This window comes from Cervus canadensis, chromosome 2 (genome assembly GCF_019320065.1).
Source record: "Cervus canadensis isolate Bull #8, Minnesota chromosome 2, ASM1932006v1, whole genome shotgun sequence".
Taxonomy (NCBI): domain Eukaryota; kingdom Metazoa; phylum Chordata; class Mammalia; order Artiodactyla; family Cervidae; genus Cervus; species Cervus canadensis.
In genome coordinates, this window is record NC_057387.1 from 56,207,558 (window position 1) to 56,226,395 (window position 18,838).

The 18,838-nt window shown below is 40.8% G+C and overlaps 1 protein-coding gene and 1 pseudogene across 13 annotated transcripts in view; both read left to right on the forward strand.

Annotated features, from left to right (window-relative positions):
* LOC122436762 (SSX family member 2 interacting protein) overlaps window positions 1-18,838 on the forward strand; it is a 55,415-nt gene that overhangs the window by 3,993 nt on the left and 32,584 nt on the right. For 3 of the 13 annotated variants that reach the window (XM_043460814.1, XM_043460817.1, XM_043460813.1), the window contains one exon: window positions 3,290-3,380. The exons of the other annotated variants lie outside the window; for them this stretch is intronic. The gene's annotated coding sequence lies outside the window, so the exon portion shown is untranslated. The remainder of the gene's footprint in view (window positions 1-3,289; window positions 3,381-18,838) is intronic. 13 annotated transcript variants of the gene reach the window in all.
* On the forward strand, window positions 2-3,282 carry LOC122436763 (annotated as a pseudogene).

Genomic DNA, 18,838 nt, shown 5'->3' on the forward strand with positions numbered 1-18,838 from the left:
TTTACTCCTGTGTTCTATCTGTGTGACACTGTTGTCTGTCTAGTACCAAAAACAGATTTTTACATGAGAAAATAAACGCCTCCCTTTTGTGTATTTGTCACCATGTTTGTCAGCCCAGCTTCTGAAGCTTTTCTTGTCTTTCCTTTATTGTCTTCATTGTCACTGGCTAATTTGGCCAGCCAGCCCCTGACTATTAACTGCTCTGTTTGCTATAATATTTTTGTGCCAGGGCTACTGAAAATGGGACCTGTTTTGTAAGCATAATGTGGGAGGAGATTTCTAGAATAATATTGTTCTAAAAGAATTCAGTTTCATGAGTGGCCAGTAGATACTTGTAATCCAAGGTGGATAAAACTGCCATTGCATATGCATAGTCTACCCTCTTTATCCACGGATTCAACCAACCATAAATTGAATTGAATCAATTGAATTGAACACAGGTTGGTTGAGTCTGTGACTGTGAATCCTGTGGATAAGGAGGGCTGACTGTGTTCATTATACTGTACTATAAGGGACTTGAGCATCCTCAGAGCTTGGTATCCGCGGGGGGCCCTGGGACCAACCCCTTTTGGATACTGAAGGATGACTGTACTTTTTGCCTAATGGTTAATAGTTTAGGTTATGAAGGATAGAGTCTTGAGTTTGTCAGTCTTTTGCTAGTTGATTTTAATATGATTGTCTGTGCTTCTTTTTGAAAAGATGGCACCTTCAGCATTATTCTTTACACGGCCACCCTCAGAAATATAATGGATTTGGTTCCAGTATTGTGAATATTGCAATAAAGTGAGTCACATGGATTTTTGGCTTCCCAGTGCATATAAAAGTTATGTTTTCAAAAAACAAACAAACAAAACAAAACAAAAGTTATGTTTTCGCTGTATTATAGTCTTTTAAGTATGCAATAGCATTATGCCTGAAAAACAATGTGCATACCTTAATTAAAAAAGTTTTTTTGCTAAAAAATACTAACCATTATCAGCGAATCCTAATCTTTCTGTAGTAATAGTAGTGTCAAGGATCACTGACCACAGTTTGCCATAACAAACACAGTAACAATGAAAAAGTTTGAAATATGGTAAGAGTTAACAAAATGTGGACAGAGACACGAAGTGAGAAAACACTATTGTTAAAAAATGGTGCCAGTTGACTTTCTTGGTGAAGAATTGCCATAAACCTTCAATTTGTAAACACGGTATCTACAAATATCTACACAATAACAATAAAGTGAGGTATGCCTGTATTCTGTATCCAAACTCTAGAAATGTCCTTCTACATAGGATCAAGCCTGTAACAGCAAGAAGACATTTTAGCTTCTAGTAGTTTCCAGGCACTGTTGGGAGGCTGGGACTGGATGGTCCTGAGACTGTGGCTGCTCGGGGGCTGGTGGCAGCTTGTGAGGAGAGCTGATGGCCAGGTGGGGTGAGGGTGACCCATGCTGGATCATGGAGGAGTAAGCAGATACTACCAATGTCAACAGCTGGCATTGAGAGGGATGCTTTGAATATGTCCACAGATAAACTGAAAACACTGTTCCTATATGTGTGCTAAGTTCAAGGTGTCAGAAGTAAATAAACTTGATGGGAAGGCATCCATTAACCATCACAAAGGCAAATTTACCTTCTTTTATGAGTGGAGCATTAAACGAAACTGGACAGGTACCTCTGGAGTGCAGTACAAGGGCCATGTGGAGATCCCCAATTTGGTGAAAATAGTGTGGATGAAATGGAGATTAGTGTGAGCTTTGCCAGAGATGATCCAGACACAAATCTCTTGGCCTTAAAGAATCAGCAGCATCCTCAAAACAGAGTTCACACAGGGTACGATATTGCCTACAATCATGGAGAGTCAGTAGACCCAGCCTGGCAGCCAGCACTGAAAACTGAGGAGCGCAAGGTCAAATCTGCCCTTTCAAAAACCCAGGTCAGACCTGTTGGTGTCAAAATCCCCACTTAGAGAAGCCTTCCTGACATCACCAGAGGAGCTCTACAGAGTTTTTTTGTTTTGTTTTGCCTTTTTTTTTCACTCCCCAAGAGCTTGCTCAGGCCTATACCCACGCTCCTGTAGTGTTATGTGTTTGTTCAGTCGATCAGTTGTGTCCTACTCTTTGCGACCCTGTGAACTGTAGCCCGACAGGCTCCTCGTCCGTGGAATTCTCTAGGCAAGAGTACCGGAATAAGTGGGTTACCATTTCCTACTCCAAGGGATCTTCCCAACCCAGGGATTGAATTTGCATTTCCTGCATTTCCACTTCACCTGGAAAGCCCTCCTGCAATGTTAGAACCAGAGAAAGATGGCAAATTTCAGCTGATGGGTGTCAGTGTCTGGAGGATTCACTGAACTGGTCCCTGAGAAACATATTGCGAGGAAGTGGAGGTTTAAATCTTGGCCAAAAGGTGGCTTTGCCACCATCACCTTGACCTTCGTTGACAGGAATGGAGAGAATGAGCTGTGTTTGGAAGGCTGAGGCATTCCTGCCCGTGAGGAGGAGAGAATGTGGCAGGGTTGGCAGCGGTACTACATTGAGGGCATCAAGCAGTCCTTTGGCTGTGGTGCATGCTTCTCTCAGGGCCAGCAGCGGGAGTACAGGCTGCCCAGTATTTCAGTCCAACCCTCTCCTGACTGAGACTTGGGACTCAGAGGACTGCACCATCCCAGCCACTAACTTGGGGCCAGGGCCCTTCCCTTCATGTGTACCTTGGGTTTGCGCATGCTTTCTGCTGGGTGGGAAGAGAGGGTGAGTTCTCTTTTAGGTGTACCTACGCTAAATTAGTGTAATTTTAAAGATGAAGGAAAAGACCTTTTAGAAATCATCAGTAAATACAGTCTATCACTAGCTGTGTTAGTTTATGAGGAGATGGTCTCAAAAAATTTATATCATTTGCTCCAGATACTTGTTGAGTGTCCAGAGGAGGCCAAGGTTTGTGAGGCTTTGGAATCAGATACAGACATACCTCTTTTTATTTTGCTTGACATTATTGTGTGTTTTAATAAATTGAAGGTTTGGGGCAACCCTGCATTGTCAGGTGGTTAACATTTTTTAGCAGTAAAGTATCTTTTAATTAAGGCATGTTTATTGTTTTTTCAGACATAATGCTGTTATTGCGCATGTAGTAGACTACGTGTGTAATGTAAACATAACTATTAGATGCAGTGGGAAACCAAAAAATTCATGTGACTTGCTTTATTGCAGTAATCTGGAAGCAAACCACAGTATCGCCAAGGTAACGCTGTAAGCTAGTCTCATTCTTACCTTCCAGGTTAAAGGGCTAAGTTTTCCTTTCTCTTTCAGGTGTGCAACTGGCTAAGTTATCTTGCCTCCCTGAGTTTCATATTCTTCCATCAAGAAAGTAATGTTGTATTTACTCCTTCCTAGGGCCATGGTAAGGCTGAGTGACGTGGCTGGTGAACACATTTGGCAGGTAGTAAAAGCTAAGAGCAATAGTTCTTCTCGCCTACCAGCTTCACATAGATATCTGAAACAGAAGTTCTTCAGTCCCTGTCCATGATCCTTGGCAAATCTCTGGATGGCTTCATGGATCCTCTGAAACTGTGGCCAAAACTGCCTGTTTTTCTACTATTTTTTTTTTTAATTCTTGACTGCACTGGGTCTTCATTGCTGCACACGCACTTTCTCTAGCTGCGGCAAGCAGGGGCTATGCTTTAGTTGTGGTGGGAGGACTTCTCTTGTTGCAGAGCACTGGCTCCAGGGTATGCCAGCTTCAATCGTTGTGGCACATGGGCTTAGTTGCCCCACGGCATGTGGGATCTTCCCAGGCCAGGGATTGAACCAGTGTCCCCTGCATTGTAAGTCAGATTTTTAACCACTAGACCACCAGGGAAGCCCTGTTTTTCTACTTTTAAGTGGGAGGTTCTTTTGCTAAGAAGTTCAAATAAGATTTAAAATAATTGCCATTTATTGATACTTCATTCTCACTTAGCTCACTTTCAAGTTTACAAAGTTAGATAGATGTGGGTTTTTTTTTTTTTTCTTAATCATCTCTTAAGAATGATTGCTGCTATTCCTGCCTCTGCCCTGGAAGGATGTGGGAGACCTGGATTTGATCCCTGGGTTGGGAAGATCCCCTGGAGAAGGGAAAGGCTACCCACTCCAGTATTCTGGCCTGGAAAATTCCATGGACTTTACTCCCCTTGGGGTCGCTAAGAGTGAGACATGACTGAGCGACTTTCACTTTCATACTGTTTCTTAAGTTGTTGTGGTCTTGATTCAAACATCTAATCACCTTCCTGCTTCTCTAAGCTGGAAGACTTAGAGACTTAGAGACAATCAAGACTCCATCAAAAGCCTTACTAAGTTGCAGCCTGACTGAAGTGTTGATTCTGGTCTGTCACAGTATTACAGTAGCATACATCACATTAATATATCATCAAACTTAGTTGACATTCATTCAGCAAACTTTATTGGATTCCATATTGACTGAGGGTCAGTTATGATACCTCATACCAAAGCAAGTACAGTTCAGTTCAGTTATTCAGTCATGTCTGACTCTTTGTGACTCCATGAACTGCAGAATGCCAGGCTTCCCTGTCTGTCACCAACTCTGGGAGCTTACTCAAACTGATGTCCATCGAGTTGGTGATGCTGTCCAACCATTTTATCCTCTGTTGTCCCTTCTCCCGCCTTCAATCTTTCCCAGCATCAGGGTCTTTTCAAATGAGTCAGTTCTTCGAATCAGGTGGCCAAAGTATTGGAGCTTCAACTTCAGCATCAGTCCTTCCAATGAATATTCAGGACTGATTTCTTTTAGGATAGACTGGTTGGATCTCCTTGCAGTCCAAGGGACTCTCAAGAGTCTTCTCCAACACCACAGTTCAAAAGCATCAATTCTTCAGTGCTAAGCTTTCTTTATAGTCCAACTCTCACATCCATACATGACTACTGGAAAAACCATAGCTTTGACTACGGACCTTTGTTGGCAAAGGAATGTCTCTGCTTTTTGATATGCTGTCTAGGTTGGTCATGGCTTTTCTTCCAAGGAGCATCTTTTACTTTCATGGCTGCAGTCACCATCTGCAGTGATTTTTGGAGCCCCCCAAAATAAAAGTCTCTCACTGTTTCCATTGTTTCCCCATCTATTTGTCATACCAAAGCAAGGGTACAAGCAATATGCTGACAGGCCTGCTGGCCAGGAGTGCAGCTTAGGTGGTGGGCGAGAAGGTGTTATTACAGTTGGTTCTGTACTGCAGAGTTAATGCAAAGTGTTCTGGAAGCACAAAGAGAAAGGAATGGCCATTCAGAGAAAGCCTGGAAAAGAGCCATATATTCACTAGATTGTTTTTCAGAAATTTTTTTGTATTGCTATTTAATATTTTGTCTGCTTCTATACAGTTATTCAATTGGAATAATACTGTTGGATTATAATTTAGTCTCAAGGGGAGGTGGTAGAAAGCAAGAACCTCTATGTGTCAGATTTGAGAAAGCAACTCACTATTTGTGTATTCCTTCCTCTTCTACAATATAGTAGGGTGTAGGGTGTGTAGTTGATGAAAGTGAAAGAGAGTGAAAAAGTTGGCTTAAAGCTCAACATTCAGAAAACTAAGATCATGGCATCCGGTCCAATCACTTCATGGCAAATAGATGGGGAAACAGTGGAAATAGTGGCTGACTTTATTTTTTGGGCTCCAAAATCACTGCACATGGTGACTGCAGCCATGAAATTAAAAGACGCTTACTCCTTGGAAGGAAAGTTATGACCAACCTAGACAGCATTTTAAAAAGCAGAGACATTACTTTGCCAACAAAGGTCTGTCTAGTCAAGGCTATGGTTTTTCCAGTAGTCATGCAAGGATATGAGAGTTGGACTAAAGAAAGCTGAGCACCGAAGAATTGATGCTTTTGAACTGTGGTGTTGGAGAAGACTCTTGAGAGTTCCTTGGACTGCAAGGAGATCCAACCAGTCTATCCTAGCAGAGATCAGTCCTGGGTGTTCATTGGAAGGACTGATGTTGAGGCTGAAGCTCCAGTACTTTGGCCACCTGATGTGAAGAGCTGACTCATTTGAAAAGACCCTGATGCTGGGAAAGATTGAGGGCAGGAGGAGAAGGGGACAACAGAGGATGAGATGGTTGGATGGCATCACTGACTCGATGGACATGGGTTTGGGTGAATTCTGGAAGTTGGTGATGGACAGGGAGGCCTGACGTGCTGCAGTTCATGGAGTCGCAAAGGGTCGGACACAACCGAGCAACTGAACTGAACTGAGGGTGTGTAGTTAAATGTGCTGGACTGTTATGCTTCGCTTCTTGACTTCATCATATTCTAGCTGTGTGACCTTGGGTAAGAAAGCTTGCTGGACCTGTTTCCTCATCTCTGATAGGGGCAATTGACTGGGTTATTGTGAAATTTAATCATTTAATACATGTAAAAGGATTTCAGTTTACTTGTTTCAAATAAATGGTTTACACTTAGTTATTTTATTCTTAAAATTAAGTAGAATCTTGTTTGATGATTGTGAAGACAGTGTGTGCATATTCTGCTTAAAAATGTGAGAAAATTTTGATATAAATAGCTGTACTTGATTCTGTATTAGGTTCCATGAGAGATGTAAAAATCATGGATAGTAGAATTGAAAAGTCTTTAAAAACCCTAATTTTACAGATGTGGTAACTGAAGACCACAGAAACGATGACTTGCTCAGGGTCGTGCCTGTGGAAGTGGCTCTGGGAACTGCGGCCCTTGACTCTGGTCTGGTGCTCTTTCAGCACCTTGTGCGGCTTCCCTGAGGTGCCAGCACCTAAAAAAGATGAGCTTATCTGAAGAGCCAAGACCAACACAGATGAAAACAAGAGTAATAAGTCATTGTATAATGAAATACCAGATGGTGTGGCATAGACTCTAAGGACATACCCGTCTAACTTCATGAGCTGCTCTCTTGAAGCAGAGAAATGCACTGTACTAGTTGCTTGAGTCCTAGAAGGTTGGTAGATTAAGAGCATTTTTTTAAAGAAGAATATTAATAGTTATAAACCAAAGTCAACCTTTGTCTTCTTTTTCTCCCTACTGAGTTTAGATTGTAATTGATCAGGAGGAAGAGTCCATCTTTGCCAGGCCAGCCAGTACTCTGTGTTTTTGCTTTTCACATCAGTGCAAGGCAGACCTTCCTGGTGGGCTGGTTCCCCACAGACACGCTCTGACATGGCCAGGGTCAGTGTGAAGGGTGCAGCACCATTGCTCACTTGTATATGTGATCATGAGGAGGGGGTAGGTTCTGGAAGTGTCATTGATTGATGGGGGAGCATTTATCATTTGTCTACATTGATGTTTCCCCTAAAAGGCAGGGGAGCTCCTGTCTGGGGTTAAAGTGCATCCATATTGCCTCACTAACCGTGCATAAATCCACTGCCTCTAAAAATGTTGCAGAACAGTACATGCCCTGGAATATCCAGCTATGTAAAGGTGTGCTGTAGAAGTGAAAACACTGGCCCACGCCTCACTACACCCAGGCATCCCATTCCCCAGGGCTGTCCTTACTAACAGTTCACAACGTTTCCATACTATTCTCCTAAATGTATTTAGATAATTAGCAAAAAACGGTAATCAAAATATTTTTGTTTTTCATCACTTTTTTTCACACTATACATGCAAATCTACTTCACTTTATTAATCCCAGAGTACCCCTTCTTCTGACTGTACCATATATATTGATTTTTAACTGTTTCTCTATTGATATTTATTCATTCATTCATTTGGCTGCGTCATGGGGCTTGTGGGATCTTAATTCCCAGATCAGGGCCCCCTGCAGTGGAGGCATGGAGTCCTAACCACTGGACCGCCAGGGAATTCCCTCCTTATTAATATTTAAATTTTCTCCAATTTCTTGCCATTAAAAATAAAGCTGTAGTCAGCAGTGTTCTTATATGTCATGCTTGCTAAGTTGCATGATTGACTATGTGGTAATAGATGCCTAGAAGCATAATTGATGAGTAGAAAGACTTACGAATTTCAAACTTTTGTGGACTGCTGGGTTGCCATCTAAAACTTCAAACTAATGACCTCTGGTAAAGTTCTGTTTCACTTACATAATTGACTGTCTGAATAACTCTAGGACATTTGTATATTTCTAATCAATTTTTGCCCTTCAGGGCCGTTTGCCTTTGTGTGTTGATAGTGCAGCTTAACTGATTAGTCTGAAGATAAATGTTTTATATTTTTTATCACACATGCCATTCTGCTTTTAGTTTTGGTGAGTTTTGGTGCTACTCTCCCCCATTTTCTCTGCTTATCTCTGTAATTGCCTTTTTAAAATGTGGATTTTATTTCTCATTATATGAAAAACACATTCACTTATAGAAAATTTGGAAGGCGCAAAAAAAGAGATTACTCATAATACCTTTGTGTGTGAAAATACATTGTGAAGGGGATGGATGTCCTGCCCTTGTCCTCTTTTCTACTCCCAGGTTGGTCTTGGTCTTGTCTTCTAATTTTTTCTGTTCTTATACAAACTTCACAGGGCAAAACTTATACGTGTATATACATTCGTATATTGTTGTTGTTTCAATCGCAACCCCATAGACTGTAATGCGCCAGGCTTCCCTGTCCTTCACTATCTCTTGGAGTTTGCTCAAACTCATGTCCATCCAACCATCTCATCCTCTGTCATCTCCTTCTCCTTTTATTTTACCTTCAGTCTTTCCCAGCCTCAGGGTCTTTTCCAATGAGTCAGCTCTTCACATCAGATGGCCAAAGTATTGGAGCTTCAGCATCAGTCCTTCTAGTGAATATTCAGGGTTGATTTCCTTTAGGATTGACTGGTTGGATCTCCTTGTAGTCCAAGGGACTCTCAAGATGAGTCTTCTCCAACACCACAGTTCAAAAGCATCAATTCTTTGGTGCTCAACCTTCTTTATGGTCCAACTCTCAACATCCATACATGACTACTGGAAATACCTTGCTTTAACTCTATGGGCCTTTGTTGGCAAAGTGATGTCTCTGCTTTTTAGCATGCTATTTAGGTTTTTCATGGCTTTTCTTCCAAGGAGTAAGTGTTTTTTAATTTCGTGGCTACAGTCACCATCAGCAGTGATTTTGGAGCCCAAGAAAATAAAATCTGCTACTGTTTCCACTTTTATCCCATCTATTTGCCATGAAGTGATGGGACCAGATGCCATGATCTTAGTTTTTTGAGTGTTGAGTTTTAAGCCAACTTTTTCACTCTCCTCTTTCACCTTCATCAAGAGGCTCTTTACTTCTTTGCTTTCTGCCATTAGGGTGGTATCATCTGAGTATCTGAGGTTGTTGATATTTCTGCTGGCAATCTTCATTCCAGCTTGTGATTCATTCAGCCTGGCATTTCTCATGATGTACTCTGCATAGAAGTTATATAAGCAGGGTGACAGTATACAGCCTTGATGTACTTCTTTCCCAATTTTGAACCAGTCTGTTGTTCCATGTCCATCTCTAACTTGCTTCCTGACCCGCATGCAGGTTTCTCAAGAGGCAGGTAAGGTGGTCTGGTATTCCCATCTCTTTAGAAGTTTTTCAGTTAGTTGTGATTCACATAGTCAAAAGCTTTAGCCTCATCAGTGAAGCAGAAGTAGGTGTTTTTCCTAAATTCCCTTGCTTTTTCTGTAATATGACGAATGTTTGCAGTTTGATCTCTGGTTCCTCTGTCTTTTCTAAATCCAGCTTATACATCGAGAAGTTCTCGGTTCACGAACTGTTGAAGCCTACCTTGAAGGACCTTGCTGGCATGTGAAATGAGCACAATTGTATGGTAGTTTGAACATTCTTTAGATTTTTTTAAAAAGACCAAATAAGATCATGTTATTGTCCTGCAGCCTTTTTTTTTAACTTATAAAATATCATGGAAATATTCCAAATTAGTAAAATATCTAATAGCTAACATTTATTGAGCACTTACCATATACCCAGGACCCTGTTTTAAGTCCTTTGCATGAATATACTTATTTAATAAAGTTATCAAGTAAATTTAAAGCTAAGTTTATTACTTAACTATAATTATTTAATTTGGATTTTTTATCATAATCCTTTGAGGTAAAGATTGGTTTTACTCTCCTTTTGCAGATAAAGAAAATGAGGTCCAGAGATTTCTGTTCAGAGCCACTTACCTTGTAAGTGCTGGAACTGAGTTTGAAACCAGGTAGTCTGACTTTGGACCCTGTGTTTAAGTACTGTTTCTCATTCTGCAGCAGTATCTGGGTCAAGGTGTTTATAAGGGATTGGTATAGCTTCCTGCTCCCTAAGCTGCTAAGAGGGTAGCTTTCTAATGGAGGATTCTGACTTGGAGCTTCATGGCAATTGTATCCCTCAGCTCAAAAGGATACACATGAAAAATTTTCCTGCAGTTTGTGTCTGCACACTATTTTGTGCAGTTTTGCCCAAATGCTCTAATGAGTGGTGGTAGCAGATACTGTTCTTGGGCCTCTCATCTGTGAAGCAGCAACCTGGGCTCTGGAGTGTGGAGTGGGCAGTAGCCTCCGATTCTGCCACTTGCCCGCTGTGTGACCTTGGGCAAGTTACCTAGCTTTTCTGTACTTCATGTCCCTTATCACTGAAAGGGGAAATAATGTGATGACTCAGGGTTTTGTGAAGGTTGCCTTCGTAAGGTTTTAAAGCATTGAGAACAGCACCTGATGTGTGTGTTAGATCAGTTCCCTAGGTATTTGGTACTTAGTTTTTACCACTTATGTCACTAAATACCCATAACCACCCTACAAAGTAGGTAGTATCGCCCTGTTCTGTGTGAGGAAACCAGCTGAGAGAGACTTGGTCAGGATATGACCTGTCTGCCCCAGGCCTGCGAGGCTCACAGTATTTGCACTGTGTCCCCAACTGTAGGTCCTCAGAGCCACAAACTCAGCAACAGGGAGGGTGATTAAAGGGATATCAAATTTTGAGTTTCAGCCATTCAAATATATATTAAAATTTAATTTATGGAGAAGAATTTATTTCTGTGGAGAGATCTATACTATTATGCCACTCAGATGAAATCATTTAGATTTTAAATTTGTAAAAAGCAGATTCTAAGAAGTTGAATTTAGTATTTATCTGTACTGATATGCATATCTGAATAGTTTTGTGTAAGGTAACAGGTATTAATAATTGAACTGAAAGCTATAGTTTACTTTGGAATAAAATCATAGTAGGACATTGTATTTTTCTGAGTAATCATAAAGTATTTGTTTTTGAGAGTAATAGCATTTATTAAAGTATGCAGATAACTAAATTCTAAAGTTTTATGGCTGAATTTGTAAGGACTAATGTTTAAAGACTTCGTTTTAAGAATTTTATTTTCTTAACCCAAAGTTGGGTAGCTCTCACTTTGTGAGATTTTAGCAAAGACTTTAGTTGGTTATTTGTGGAAAATCCTGTGTAATGTTTAGAAGCCCAGATAGTATCATGTTACTACCTTCTTGTATAATGAAAAAAGCAATATTTTCTCACCCTTGATTGAAGTTTGTCTTAGGACTCTGATTAAGTAGGCAGTTGTGTCTTCTCAAGTTTGAATTTCAAGTGAACTTGAAAAGAACACTTAAAATAGTGTACTGTGTGAAGGAAATCTTGTAATCAAAACATCACTTAGGTTTCTGCCAAGCTCTCTTTCCGTGGGTAGAAGTGTTAGGAGAGATTTGGGAGATGATGAAGAGTAGTTCTTTTCTCTAAAGGACTCACATCTTGTGCTTCTCTTCCATTGCTGTTTTTGTTTATCCACTTTTGCTTGCTGGAATGAATATGCTAATTTATCATCAGTTATTTACTTGGGTATTCGTTGATTATTCTACTAAAATGGGAGGTGGGTACAGAAGTGGAGAATGTGACTCAGGAGTCTAGATGGGAAAAGTGAAATAAACTAGAAGGACCCAGAGAATAGAGTTCCTTGGACTATGTGAACAGGATGATGGTGGGTGAGCTGGGCTTTGAAGAAATATTAGTTTGGGGGCAGGTGAAAGAAGAAAGCAAAAGTGGCGTTCACAGGCCAAAGTGAGTGTACCAGACGTGGGACTTGGTTCATGTTATGGACGCCTGCTTGAGCGCCTGCTGTGTTTCAGGAGCTGTTGGATACAAAGATGAATACATTTCCCACCCTAGTTTAGAAGTTCATGAACTAGTGAGCTAAAATTATATGCAATGATTCGTTGTAATACTGCATGGTATCATTGTCATAAACCTGATGAGTTGCTTTTGTTGTGCATGGTATCACTTTAGTTATGTTTCAGTAGGAAACATAATTATGGAAGGGACTCAGAAATGTAATACATATATGTGTATATAAACTAGTGTTTATCTATTGCTGCATAATACATTACTCCAGAATTTAACAGCTTAAAATAAGTCATTTGTCTCCAAGTTTTTTTCCATCTGGGTGCCACATAGCTGGTGCCACTTAGCTGGGTGACTCTGGCCCAGGGTCTCTCACTACGCTGCTGTAGGTGTTGGCCAAGGCTGCAGGCATCTCAAGGCTTGACTGGGGAGGATCTACTTCCAGACTCACTCGGCATGGCTCCTGGCTGGCCTCGAGCCCTCACTAACTGTTGGCTGGAGGCATTGGTTCCTTGCCACATTGGCCTTTCATGGGGCTGCTCGCAACAGGACAGTTATGACAGCTTTCTTTCCCCAGAAAGAGGGATCCATGATACCTTGAGTGAGTGAATGTGTGAAAGTGTTAGTCGCTCAGTCGTTTCTGACTCTTTGAGACCCTGTGGACTGTAGTGTGCCAGGCTCCTCTGTCCTTTGGATTTCCTAGGCTAGAACACTGGAGTGGGTAGCCATTCCCTTCTCCAGGGGAATCTTCCCAACCCAGGGATCAAAGCCAATTTGTACTGCAGGCAAATTCTGTTTGTTGGAAGGTAGTCACTAAATATAGCCCACTCTGAAGGAACAGAACAATCTAAAGGTGTATACAGGAATGACTGTATCCTACAGGCTGCCTACCCCAAAATTCTATAAGTGGTTGATATATATTGTGCAGCCCTGAGTCTTTGGGGAAGAAGGAAGAAGAACCAGGCAAGGAACATTTCTATTTGAAAAAACACATGTAATTAACCTAGAACCACAAATGTTCTTGCTAAAGATCCATAAACTTGTATTTGATTATGTCTTAATATTTTAGGGATAAATGGTAAAATGACTTATTTCCACCCTCATTAAACTTTCTGTGGAACTGATCTCATTTCTAGGCATTGTCTTTATGCCTTTTTAAAGCAAAGTGTTCATAAATGAGTAAAAAGCTATTGTTCGTAGCACAGCAGAGGAGAAGTTTAGAAGTGTACCTCAACTTAAATAGTAGGTAAGATCCTTTAAGAATTGTATGTTCTGAGTGGAATCATTTGAAATGAATTAGAGGTACTCAGTCTTTTAAAGAACCTTGATGAAAATCTTTAATTATATTCTCCTTTTAACATAGAGTACTTGATGGATTTGTGTGTACGGTGTTGCATGACTGAATGGTAGAGTGAGGAGCACCAGTTTAAAGGTGGAGATTTGTGTCTAGGCTTCAAGAGTCAGACACAACTGAGCAGCTGAGCTGAACTTCACAACCCCTTACAAGTGTGACCTCACGCAGTCCTGTTGACTCCCTTGAGGCCGAGCTTCCTATCTGTAATATAGATAAATACATATGAAAGACAATAATTTGACATGAAGAGTGATAGATGTCTTTTTGGAAACTTACTAAAATCCTTATTTTCTTTCAGAAACAGTATAAATCGTTATGTTCAACTGTCTCAGTACAGTTCACTTCAGTCGCTCAGTTGTGTCCAACTCTTTGAAACTCCATGAACCACAGCACACCAGACATCCCTGTTCATCACCAGCTCCCGGAGTTTACCCAAACCCATGTCCATTGAGTCGGTGATGCCATCCAACCATTTCATCCTCTGTCATCCCCTTCTCCTCCTGCCCTCAATCTTTCCCAGCATCAGGGTCTTTTCAAATGAGTCAGCTCTTCACATCAGGTGGCCAAAGTATTGGAGTTTCAGCTTCACCATCAGTCCTTTCAAAGAACACCCAGGACTGATTTCCTTTAGGATGGACTGGTTGGATCTTGAAGTCCAAGGGACTCTCAAGAGTCTTCTCCAACACCACAGTTCAAAAGCATCAATTCTTGGGCACTCAGCTTTCTTTATAGTCCACCTCTCACATCCATTCATGACTACCGGAAAAACCTAGCCTTGACTAGACAGACCTTTGTTGACAAAGTAATGTCTCTGCTTTTTAATATGCTGTCTCACTGCTTCTCAATTTTCTGCCAGGATTCTGACCTAAAAAGTGGCTACCTGATAATTCTTGACTTCAGCATAATCCACCCAGAAAAGACCAGATTACCCTTGCTTATTTTATACTGAGGTATATGGCATTGTACTTGGGGCCCATAGCACATAGATGGATGCCAAAGTAGTTCTTCAGAAATAGTGAGATAACATTTTTACTAAAGTTTGCAATTTTACTGCAATTAGTAAGCTTTTCTCTTATGAAGATTTATTGGAATGTACATTGAGGAGTACTTGAAATGCTAAAGTTTATTATGTGCCTATATATATGTTATTCACTAGGAAGGAACAAAACTATGTCTTTCTGATGTATAGGAGAAAAAATTCTTATTTATGGGTTACTTTATAGATTTTTTTTCTTTATTTCATGACTGTTCCCATCCATCTTAAATGAATGAAGTATCTTTCACAAGATATTGAATTCTTAATCTTTACGTCTTGCTCATAAAATTCACTCATGGTTTTGGGAATTTAAGCAGCTACTCTAATCCATGCTATATAAAGAGAATTGGGGGTTATAGATTCAGTTCATTTCAGTTGCTCAATCGTGTCAGACTTTTTGCTACCCCATGAACTGCAGAACGCCAGGTTTACCTGTCTGACACCAACTCCCAGAGATTGCTCAAACTCATGTCCATAGAGTCAGTGATGTCATCCAACTATCTCATCCTCTGTCATCTCCTTCTGCTGTCTTCAGTCTTTCCCAACATCAGGGTCTTTTCCAGTGAGTCAGTTCTTCACATCAGGTGGCCAGAGTATTGGAGTTTTAGCTTCAGCAAAAGTCCTTCCAGTGAATATTCAGGACTGATTTCCTTAGGATGGACTGGTTGGATCTCCTTGCAGTCCAAGGGACTCTCAAGAGTCTTCTCCAACACCACGGTTCAAAAGCATCAGTTCTTTGGTGCTCAACTTTCTTTATAGTCCAACTCTCACATCCGTACATGACTATTGGAAAAACCATAGCTTTGACTAGATGGACGTTTGTCGGCAAAGTAATGGTTCTGCTTTTTAAAATGCTGTGTAGGTTGATCATAGCTTTTCTTCCAAGGAGCAGAGTGTCTTAATTTCATGGCTGCAGTCACCATTTGCAGTGATTTTGGAGCCCAGAAAAATAAAGTCTGTCACTTGTTTCCATTGTTTCTCCATCTGTTTGCCATGAAGTGATGGGATTGGATACCATGATCTTTGCTTTTTTGAATGTTGAGTTTTAAGCCAACTTTTTCACTCTCTTCTTTCACCTTCATCAAGAGGCTCTTTACTTCCTTTTTGCTTTCTGCCATAAGGGTGGTGGTATCTGCATATCTGAGGTTGTTAATATTTCTGCTGGCAATCTTGATTCCAGCTTGTGCTTCATCCATCCTGGCATTTCACATGTACTCTGCATATAATTGAATTAAAGATTTACTGAGCATGGCACCGCCCATCAGAACAAGGTGCAGTTTCCCCCTCAGTTAGTCTTTCCCATCAGGAAACTTTCATAAGCCTCTTATCCTTATCCATCAGACAAAATGAAAACCACAATTACAGAAAACTAGTCAAACTGATTACATGGACCACAGCCTTGTCTAATTCAGTAAAACCATGAGCCATGCTGTGTAGGGCCACCCAAGATAGATGGGTGATGGTGGAGAGGTCTGACAAAATGTGGTTCACTGGAGCACTGGAGAAGGGAATGGCAAACAACATCAGTATTCTTGCCTTGAGAACCCCATGAACAGTATGAAAAGGCAAAAAGATAGGACACTGAAAGATGCACTCCACAGGTTGGTAGGTGCACAGTATGCTACTGGAGAACAGTGAAGAAGTAACTCCAGAAAGAATGAAGGATGGAGCCAAAGCAAAAACAACACCCAGTTGTGGATGTGACTGGTGATGGAAGTAAAGTCCAATGCTGTAAAGAGCAATATTGCATAGGAACCTGGAATGTTAGGTCCATGAATCAAGGTAAGTTGGAAGTGGTCAAACAGGAGATGGCAAGAGTTAACATCAACATTTTAGGAATCAGTGAACTAAAATGGACTGGAATGGGTGAATTTAACTCAGATGACCATTGTATTTACTACTGTGGCAAGAATCCCTTAGAAGAAATGGAGTAGCCATCATAGTTAACAAAAGAGTCTGAAATGCCATACTTGGGTGCAATCGCAAAAACAACAGAATGATCTCTGTTCATTTCCAAGACAAACCATTCAGTATCACAGTAATTCAAGTCTATGCCCCAACCAGTAATCCTGAAGAAGCTGAAGTTGAATGGTTCTATGAAGACCTACAGGACCTTCTAAAACTAACAAACAAAAAAGATGTCCTTTTCATTATAGGGGACTGGAATGCAAAAGTAGGAAGTAAAAAAATAATTGGAGTAACAGGCAAATTTGGCCTTGGAGTACAGAATGAAGCAGGGCAAAGGCTAAGTTTTGCCAAGAGAATGTACTGGTCATAGCAAACACCCTCTTCCAGCACCACAAGAGAAGACTATGCACAGGGACATCACCAGATGGTCAACACCGAAATCAGGTTGATTATATTCTTTGCAGCCAAAGATGGAGAAGCTCTATACAGTCAGCAAAAACAAGACCGTGAGCTGACTCTGGCTCAGATCATGAACTCCTTATTGCTAAATTCAAACTTAAACTGAAGAAAATAGGGAAAACCACTAGACCATTCAGGTATGGCCTAAATTAAATCTCTTATGATTATACAGTTGAAGCAACAAATAGAATCAAGGAATTAGGTCTGATAGAGTGCCTGAACTATACGGATGGAGATTTGTGACATTGTATAGGAGGCAGTGATCAAGGCCATCCCTAAGAAAAAGAAATGCAAAAAAGCAAATGGTTGTCTAAGGAGTCCTTACAAATAGCTTAGAAAAGAAGAGAAGCTAAAGGCAAAGGAGAAAAGGAAAGATATATCCATTTGAATGCAGAGTTCCAAAGAATAGCGAGGAGAGATAAGAAAGTCTTCCTCAGTGATCAATGCAAAGAAATAGAGGAAAACAATAGAATGGGGAAGACTAGAGATCTCTTCAAGAAAATTAGAGATACCACGGGAACATTTCATGCAAAGATGAGCACAATAAAGGACAGAAATGGGATGGACCTAACAGAAGCAGAAGATATTAAGAAGAGGTGGCAAGAATACACAGAAACTATACAAAAAGATCTTCCTGACCCAGATAATCACAATGGTGTGATCACTCACCCAGTGCCAGACATCCTGGAATGTGAAGTCTTAGAAAGCGTCACTACGAACAAAGCTAGTGGAAGTAATGGAATTCCAGTTGAGCTATTTCAAATCCTAAAAGATGATGCTGTGAAAGTGCTACACTCAATATGCTAGCAAATTTGGAAAACTCAGCAGTGGCCACAGGACTGGAAAAGGTCAGTTTTCATTCCATCCCACAGAAAGGCAATGCCAAAGAATGTTCAAACTACTGCACAACTCATCTCACATGTTAGCAAATTAATACTCAAAATCTCCAAGCCAGGCTTCAAGAGTATGTGAATCGTGAACTTCCAGATGTTCAAGCTGGATTTAGAAAAGGCAGAGGAACCAGAGAACAATTTGCCAACATCCACTGGTTCATCGAAAAAGCAAGTGAGTTCCAGAAAAACATCATCTTTATTGACTATGCCAAAGCCTTTGACTGTGTGGATCACAATAAACTGTGGACAATTCTGAAAGAGATGGGAATACCAGACCACCTTACCTGCCTCCTGAGAAATCTGTGTGCAGGTCAAGAAGCAGCAGTTAGAACCATACATGGAACAATGGACTGGTTCCAAATTGGGAAAGGAGTATGTCAAGGCTGTATATTGACACCCTGCTTATTTAACTTACTTGCAGAGTACATCATGAGAGATGCTGGGCTGGATGAAGCACATTTTGGAATCAGGATTGCCAGCAAAGATATCAATAACCTCAGATAGGCAGATGACACCACCCTTATGGCAGAAAGCAAAGAAGAGCTAAAAAGCCTCTTGGTGAAAGTGAAAGAGGAGAGTGAAAAAGTTGGCTTAAAATTCAACATTCAGAAAACTTAGGATCATGGTATCTTGTCCCATCACTTCATGGCAAATAAATGGGGAAACAGTGAAAACCATGACAGACTTTATTTTTTTTTTGCTCCAAAATCACTGCAGATGGTGACTGCAGCCATGAAATTAAAAGACGCTTGTTCCTTGGAGGAAAAGCTATGATCAACCTAGGCAGCATATTAAAAAGCAGACATTACTTTGCCAATTAAGGTCCATCTAGACAAAACTATGGTTTTTCCAGTGGTCATGTATGGATGTGAGAGTTGGACTATAAAGAAAGGTTAGTTCTGATTGATGCTTTTGAACTGTGATGTTGGAGAAGACTCCTGAGAGTCCCTTGGACTGCAAAGAGATCTAGCCAGTCCATCCTAAAGGAAATCAGTCCTGAATATTCATTGGAAGGACTGATGGTGAAGCTGAAACTCCAATACTTAGGCCACCTGATGGGAAGAACTGTCTCATTGGACAAGACCCTGATGCTGGAAAGATTGAAGGTGGGAGGAGAAGGGGGCGATGGAGGGATGAGATAGTTGGATGGCATCACCAACTTGATGGAC